This window comes from Macrobrachium rosenbergii, chromosome 10 (genome assembly GCF_040412425.1).
Source record: "Macrobrachium rosenbergii isolate ZJJX-2024 chromosome 10, ASM4041242v1, whole genome shotgun sequence".
NCBI classification, from domain to species: domain Eukaryota; kingdom Metazoa; phylum Arthropoda; class Malacostraca; order Decapoda; family Palaemonidae; genus Macrobrachium; species Macrobrachium rosenbergii.
In genome coordinates this window covers 55,414,445-55,423,897 of record NC_089750.1, presented here as the reverse complement: position 1 = coordinate 55,423,897, position 9,453 = coordinate 55,414,445, and positions in this window count along the sequence as shown.

Below are 9,453 nucleotides of genomic sequence, written 5' to 3'. Positions count from 1 at the left end.
GAAAAGGAACATTTGGTAGGAAAGAAAATAATTACAGTCCCTGACAACAACTCTATTGCACCCATCAACAGGAAGCTAAATAATTTCAAATTGATAGGCAGCTACAAAAACACCATTAGGAATAAAATAGTTACAAACAAAAAGTCGGTAGAGGGGGAAGAGATTAGAGGGGGGGTTTATATGGCAGCGTGTCTAGACTGTGAAGAAGGGTACTATGGCGAAACTGGAAAATCATGTAAAGAGCGAAGCAAACAACATCTGCAGAACTAAGGCATTATAATCAGACGTCGGCAGTTGCCAAACACTGTTGGGAAAATGATCACAGAATAGACTGGGAAAATATGAGTTTTCTGTACAGGAACACCAACAAAACATCTAGACTGGTTGTAGAGAACGCTTCATAACTTGCGCCAACAACACGATGGCAGGGAACACCGGAAACGGCTTTGAAGACAGCATATCTAGAAAAATCGTATACCCACAGTAGCAAGGAAAGAAGAAAAAACGTAAGAGAACGCACGGAAAACGGTCACCTAGGAGGAAGGATCAGAGAAAGACCAAGGTCAAGAGGGGGTGGAGGTCACACAGGAAGAGCTAGGCGATTATAGGATTAAAAGTACCCAGCACACAGATATAAATACAGCTGGACTACGCGTCTGCTCATTGTACGGATATTTGATAATGTGGACTGTTTGTCCAAGAAAGCTTGTAACTTTTTGAATAAAAACTCCATTAGATACCATCCAGTTTGAATGAGGTCCTTTAGTAATATATATATATATATATATATATATATATATATATATATATATATATATATATATATATATATACACACACACATATATATATACACACACATATATATATATATATATATATATATATATATATATATATATATATATATATATATATATAATGGTTAAATCTAAATCTACTGTATCATGAATGAATTTAGTAAATATTAAATATTAACTTGGAAGCTTTTTGACATTTGGAAGCATAGATCAACTCCTTTCGTCAAGGCCTCCTCTTCATAAACTATGCATGCAATGTATTCATCCAGTGTATATTATTGTCTCTTCCACAACAAGTGCTATTTGATTTTCACACTAACAGTGATTTTAAACTGTCTACAATGTTAGAATTTCAGCTGAAGTTTGGGTTATTTAATATTGTTTATGTACAATTACTCCTACATATATTTCCATTTAGTGCTGTTGCACTTGTAGCTTAATTTTCAGTCAACCTTTGATCATAATGATTTTTAACCTTTCTGGAACAAAAGGAACGCATCTCCACTAAAATTCATGTTCATATATAATTAAAGTTAACAAAACTTACTATTTAAAGGCATTACTTCACCGACCAAGGCTGTTTCACTTTAGTATTAAAAATGGAATTCGTTGTAAAGGCTAAAATTGTTTAAATGTGGACCTAATTTCCAGAAAAAATGAAAGAAATTCATAGCATCTATCAGTCAAAAGTTATACTCTTGTTATTGAAATGTTTCAGTAAGTTAGGAATGGATTTTATATTTTTGCTAAAGTTTTAATAAGAAGTACCTCAAATTATTTTATTTCGACTCTTAAAGTAGAAGTATTTTTTCTATAACTCAAAATTAGAATTCGAAGCCACTTGCATGCCATGCAACCACTCAAAGGCAATGACGCAGAGGCATAGGATAAAAGATGTGAGAAAAAGGGATTTTCACAGATCTTCCCACACAACAAAATTCCTTTACTTTCTTCTCTCTTCCTTTTCCAGGGTACCATTTTTTTCACTCGTTAAACACTTAAAACTTCACAGAGACAGTAAAAGTTTTATGAGGCTTCGGACATTTTTAAGAGACATTAGATTTATTTAGGGGAAGTTTTCCTCCAACATCTTACATGAGAAGCAACTCCGGGCAGTGTTTCTTTTTAAAATTAGTATTTCTTTTATTGGTGGCTTTAAGGTTTGGTCTTATAGTTTAGATATTCAATATTCTCTGATAATTAATAATGCGTAACATATAGATCGTATGAATGAAATAATTAACGTCGCTATTTACTGTGCTTTTTGGAAAAAATAATTTGCCATTTATTTAAAAAAAATGGAATATGATGTATGCAAAACAATACTTATTTAGCAAGTATAAGCCCAAATAAAGTTCATCAGTATTCTTCATCAATTTTACATAATATCCAAAGACGTGTTTTTCAATACGAGTCTTGGATATCAGAGGTTTTGGTTACCATTATTTCATGGTTCCATTAATATTTCTTAGAATTTAATTTGAATTCTGTTTTTCTTATCTATTTGTAAAATTATGTTTACATAATATCTTTTAGAGACGTATCTAAGTCAGTATATTCAGCAGAGAAGCATTGCCAACGAATATAAAAGTTATTGATATTTCATCAGCCCAGAGCAGTATTTTGATGAGAAAACTAGGTTTTACTATTTTCATTCCATAGAAAATGTCTTGTTAAGAAAAGTGTACATCAAATAGCTTAACATATCCATATGAATTCCGTTTGAGCGCAGGGCATTATTTTGATGAGAAGAGTAGGTTTTACTACTGAAATTCCATAGAAAAATGTCATATCATATAACTTAACATATCCATATGAATTTCATTTAATCCTAAATTAAAATTCCTCAAAAAATTATTCCTTTTACAGATAAATCAATATTTTTTTCATTCTGCTCTACACGTTAATTAATTTCACCACTGCCCCGGAAAGTTTCTTTTTCAAAAACTCGTCATCATATCCTTCAACACTTTAAAATATCTGCTATAAAAATAATTAATTATGAAATACTTGTAATATATATATATATATATATATATATATATATATATATATATATATATATATATATATATATATATATATATATATATATATATATATATATATATATCAGATAGATTGACAGATATATAAGTACAAACTTTAATAAATAAATAAATAAATAAATGAAAGCCTATTCATCTTCAAAAGAGAAAGTTAGCATGAATATGTTATGCAAACTTCACCTGAGATAAAAAAAAAATTTATGTAATATTATGTAATATAATCTATTTTGCGGGTGTAAAGCAAGTCTGAAAGGGTACAGAAAACGAATAATTCATATTGTTTAAATGACGAAAACACCAGCAATACCATTTTCAAGACCTTACCGGATGAATAAGTAAGAGCACAGTTGCCAAACCACAGGTGGTAAATTTATATTTTTGTGTCACAAGGCAATGACAATATCCTTGTAAATTTTTTGTGGATGTCGTAGAAGAAACTACTTTGATGAAGTTCACCAGTATCAAAAATACGTTTAACTTTTGTATCATGGTAGACGGAAGTAAAACTTATCATCACAAATGTTTTCTCTCCTGTAATTTTATACGTTTCTTTACAATGCTCAGACACCTGAACAGGACTGTGGAGTATCTGTCATATAAAAAGTAACCCTATGAGATTCTTCAAACTCTCGTATAGATGATATTATAATGTAAGTTATAAAAAATATAACGAATATCAGAGTAACAATCCCAAAATCACATTATTATTTTTTTCAGGTACTGTTGCTGGTTCCCTCTCAGAAATAGTCGAATTATTCTAGAAGTTTCCAAGGTATTAAATTAGACAGGGTACTGTATAGAGGCTAGTTTACCATTACGTCTGTTTGTCTGTCTGCTGTCTACCGTTTCTTTTCTAACACGGAAGTCATCTTCATATTATAGGGATAATGCCACACACACTCACACACACGCAAACGCACACACACACATCATATACAGAAAATATGGCTATACAATTTTATATGCATTTCATAGCTTCAATGTTTTAAGATGTGATGAAAGAATTTATGGAGTCAGATATTCGAGAGACAGGTAAAATCTTTGTGTTCAAATCACATTTGTCAGGTGATCTTTTTACGTGCGTTAATTTGATCTAGATTACGCCAAAATCTGCCCTAAAAGTGAGTTTGATCGTTCATTAATGTGATAGAACTGCAGTTGTCTAGACGTAGCTTTGGAGAGGATCCAGGCTTTGAATCGGCAGATAAGGTGGTTTGAAATCTCTGTTTTTATGGAGAAAATTGAACTTGTGATTTTTACTATGATTTTCTAATCATTATGAACTTTTGAACTGGTGTGGGAGATTTAATATGAATGTTCATACCTCGTTCATATTATGGTTTTGTCATGTTACGTTTGCCATATCTTGGCTATGCATTTTACACTTTCCATTATTGTGTTTTGCATTTCATATATTTTTAGTTTTCTATCATGTTTGATTCTTCCGACAGATGTCTGTGGACAGATGTCGGTGGACAGTGTGGACTGGTTCGAATAACATGTGGTAGACTGTTTTTGACATGACTAATTATTGATTTGGGAGTGTGTGTGAGTTTGGATATTTTGTAGCCATAGTGAGACTTCTTTAATCAGAAGTGTTTTACAGTTCAGAGTTTAGTTATCTAACTCGATATTTCATTTATTATGCATTTTAATCTTTGCTTTGTTTTAATTTCTTGTTGGGTTATTTGAATAATAAACTTATTTTTTGTAGAAACTATGCGTTTCTTTAAATGGTCCATTTAATTGATTTGGTGAGAATGAGTGCGATTCAGGTGGGTGAACTTCGGAAAAGAGATGAGAGAGAGAGAGAGGTGATAGAGAGGTGAGAGAGAGAGAGAGAGAGAGAGAGAGAGAGAGAAAAATAGATGTAAGTGTTGTCGTGAGCGAACGTTCAAACGCCTCCGTTTCATGAATAAAGATCGTTGGAGCACACACGCAAACACTTTCAAAAAGTGTTAATTCTGTCCTCGTTACACATATATATACATATATATATGCAGGTTATGAATATTACCATATTTCTGGCCATTGTATGTTTTAATGGACCCCAATACACTCGCAGACAGCTTTTACAAGAATTTTTTTCAAGAATGATCAATCTTGCCTCCCAGCGATGAAAATGAAAAAAATAATGGGGGGTGGGTCTTTAAAACGACTACTTTTTTCAATTCTTGAAGCTAGTATATCAAAGGAAAAATCAATTGATAATACTTATACTCTCATATAAAGAGCTGAGTTCAACCTTCTCTTTTTATAAAAACCAGTTAAAACTAGCAGATTGTTAAAGGAAAACAAGGAAAAGTTACTTACAAAGGACTATAAATATATCTTTATAATATAATACTTGTCACTCTGAAATGTCAGGGTATTCCAGTTTAGAATTTTTACGAAATTTTTGAAATTCTAATCTTTTTTTGAATAAAGCATGTTACCTGCCTTTAGCTCACACTCGAGCTCTTAGAATCTGAATAATATAATTACCACCGAAATAGCAATTCCTGGAACACCTTATTGAATCCCAATAGGCTTTTCTCGTCGGTAAAAGGGAGTCATACGATAATCGTTAATTGCATTGTTCAAGAAGGTTGAAAAAATTTCGTTTTTTGTGGCATACTAAAATTTCATTAGAACTTTGGTAACATCTTCAGCTTACAGATGATGCCGGTGGATACCTGAACTATACTATATTTTTGTTGCCACCACAAATTTTAAAAGCTTTTTCATCAGAGTCGTAAAATGTTTATTTATTAGGCCTACAATGAAACTACTCTCCAATGTCTGGTTGAGTTAATTAAAAAAATAAATAATGAAAACTTTCTATAAACATAACGAAAAAAATAGTATTTGTATCATATTATAGATTACACCAGGTTTCCAGCAGCATGTGATGATGAGTCAGTACAGCGGTAACACTGTATATCAAGAATTTGTAGGTTTTTCCACAAGTGACTTTTACACCGACATATTGGGACAGAAACAGGAAAAAAATGCGTAGAAGTTTCTTCGGCGCAATCGAGTTTTTTGTGCAGCGTATAATGCTGTATGAAAAAGTCAGCCGCAGTCCATGAAACTTTCAGTCACGGCCCGGTGGTGGCCTGTGTTGTTGGCACCTATAGCAGTGTCAAACGTACGATCATGGCTAACTTTAATTGTAAATAAAATAAAAAATACTGACGCTTGAGGGCTGCAATTTGGTATGTTTTTTGATTGGACGGTGGATGATCAACATACCGATTTGCAGCCCTCTAGCCCAAGTAGTTTTTAAGATCTGAGGGCGGACAGAAAAAGTACAGACGAACAGACAAATAGACATCTCAGTAGTTTTCTTTTACAGAAAACTAAAAACGTAGCTTATCAGTATTGTAGTTTAAAATGACATAATTTCTTGAAATTTTTAGTAATAGAACAACTTGAAAAGCAAGTACCTATGCTAAAGGACAACCGGATGTAGTATTTGATTTCTTTTAAGGGAAGCCCAATAAGCATATTAAAGAAACATAAGAATACTGCTTACAAGAAATTTTGTTTTAACGTTATTTGAATATTCCAATTAGTCTAATTGTTATGAATATTGCTTTACTATACTGTGTTAACAAGTTTTATTTTTGTTTTAAATATCAGGCTTAAAGCTGAATTGCTACTTAATCATTAGGACTTCAATTATATTGATTAAACTAACACTGTGACAATATAAATAATATTACTACGTGTTATGATGTACGATTATCCCATTGAAGCGAGCTAGAGAAAGATAAGACTATGTATGCTGATATCAGCAAAATGGAAGAAGTTACAAATGATACTATTAGTTACTGAGAATCAAAGACAAAGAGTGATCCCACTTCAAGCCAATAACATCCACAAAATCTCTCTCTCTCTCTCTCTCTCTCTCTCTCTCTCTCTCTCTCTCTCTCTCTCTCTCTCTCTCTCTCTCTCTCTCTCTCCAAAACAACCAAAGGAACATAAAAAAATTAAATTATATACCATTAGTTTTGTTTATTTTCATGCCTATTTCCCTGTTCCTTTCTCGCACACCTGGCTACAGAGAAACAAGCATTTTTTTTACCTCATTTTCGTTAAAAAACCTTATTAAAAGCTTCTATATTTAGTTCTCAGGAAATACGTTTAGTCATGAATTTTCTTGCTTTTAAAATTATATTTTCAAATCGATATTTTTTATTTCAATATTTTCCATTCCCAAACTTTTAATAACTCTCGAAACTCATTTCCTCTTATTCACTCAGAGTCCGTCGCAAGAGAAGGTTGTTTAAAACTTTTGGAAAGAAAACCAAACTTTTTGAAACGTGTTTTTGTTTGAAGGTTTGAGCTGCATCTTTGTTAAGACTACTTCCTCTTTACTTCCAGTTGCATCGGTAAGGGATATGGTTAACCAGCCAATGATAGATATGTCAATTTCTCAGGAATGTCATTAATGAAGGTGACACTCCCCGTGTTATACGTTTAGGATTAGCCAGTAAAATAATTTTGTCTTTCAATGATAACCGGCATCACAAGACTCATCAAGAATTCATTGACTGCATAAGACTATTACCGGTATGTGCTGTATTCGTTCATAATATTTGGGTGTGACAATTACCACTAACATTTGTTGAATTTTTCGTGTAAACTACCTACTCCTTGTTTTGTTATTGTGATAGGACTTGGCCAAATCCAAAGCTATATTTTACACTTTAATTCATGCTGGATAACATTAACGGTGGGGCATCATTAACTGAAAATTACTATCTTTGCAAGAAATATCTTAATATGTTCAATATCATAAGAGTTCAAACTTCAAAATTCTATGGTAATCGCCTCACCTATCTGTCAGTTATTTCTTAAACTATTTTTATGCTGTACAGGTTATCAGTGAAGAGTAAGCTATGCAGAAAAAATATTCCATTTCATATCTTGATATTCTTAATATCACTCTTTGTGACCATGAGGTTTAGCTTAACTTATTCTAACAAATATGTGTGTATATATATATATATATATATATATATATATATATATATATATATATATATATATATATATATATATATATATATATATATATATATATATAGTATATATATATATATATATATATATATATATATATATATATATATATATATATATATATAATATATGAATATATATAGTGTGTGTGTGTGTGTGTGTACAATTATAGTAAGATGTTCTTCAACATATAAAGAAAACGAGGCTCACAGTTCGTTAGTGAATCAAATGAAATATATTAAACATTAGATTCTATATTATAATTTTGAGTTGACATCTGTCTATTCTCCTTCTCAGTTTCTGTTATAAATTCATTCACATTCCTCCTTGTGTATTTAACGACCTCCTGGTCTCTAGTCTATCAAAAGAATAGGAAGGATATTCCCAGTAATTAAGGAAACAAATAAAATGTGAGTCTCGGGGAAACATACGGTATCGCCTACATTATCTCTTTTCTGCTTCTCAATTTCTGTTTTAAATTCATTCATATACCTACTTTCCTTGAGTATCTAACGATCTCCTGATATCTTTAGTCCACAAAATGGGCAGAAAAGATGTTTGCAGGAAATAAAGGAAAGAAATAAAATGTGTTTCTCAGTGGCCATCAGGGGAAAACTTACGCTATTGCCTACATTATCTTCGTAATATGCGGCGGATTTGTTTAGCAAAAACAAGAAAGTATATTGAGTTATTATAGTGTTTTTTAGACTTCCATATAAAGTTCATTTACATTCTTTACGTTACTGTGTGTAAATTACAAATATTACACATGATTTTACTTATACCTAAGTGTGGTTGTAACCACTAGCACCACCAGAAGTGATTGGTTGCATTTAATCCTTCTTAACAATGAGTTCGAATTGACGAAAACATTATAAACAAGCAATACATCCTTGAAACAAATACTAATAATAACCTCCTCACTGTGGATTTGAACTGTCGACCAGTGAAAGAGCATGCCAGCGCTTTACCCATCGAACAAAAGGGTGCATACAGGGAGAGAACCAAATATATCGCTGATATGACATAATTGTTTATATGTGTTATTTCAAATATCTTGAATAGTTAAGCATGGAAGAGAGGTGAGAGCATATATATATATATATATATATATATATATATATATATATATATATATATATATATATATATATATATATATATATATATATATATATATATATATATATATATTTTTTTTTTTTTTTTTTAATATTTCTGCTGCTCGCCCTTGATGCACTTATTTGTGGCAATATTAATCAGACTGACCAAGACAGGGAAAAGTCTTTGTCCAAGCAGGGTTGCGTAGACAGTTCGAACTTTAACATTCGTTTGTAGCAAACTCAGTAGCATTAGGGATTTAACCCCCATAGGAAAATTTCCATAATCAACCTTATGATAGGTGGCCTTAAGCTTTTACCTGTTCTCTTTGGCGAATGTTTTTGACAAAGTTTCAGACCCCGAGGGCATGAACGGACGACCCTGTTTTGCCCAAACTCGGTCGGACAGAGAGAGAGAGAGAATCCGGCCTTCACAGCGAACGCACAAAATGCTTCTCGGCTCCTTATTCTTTGTTTTATAGTCTATGTTAGTAG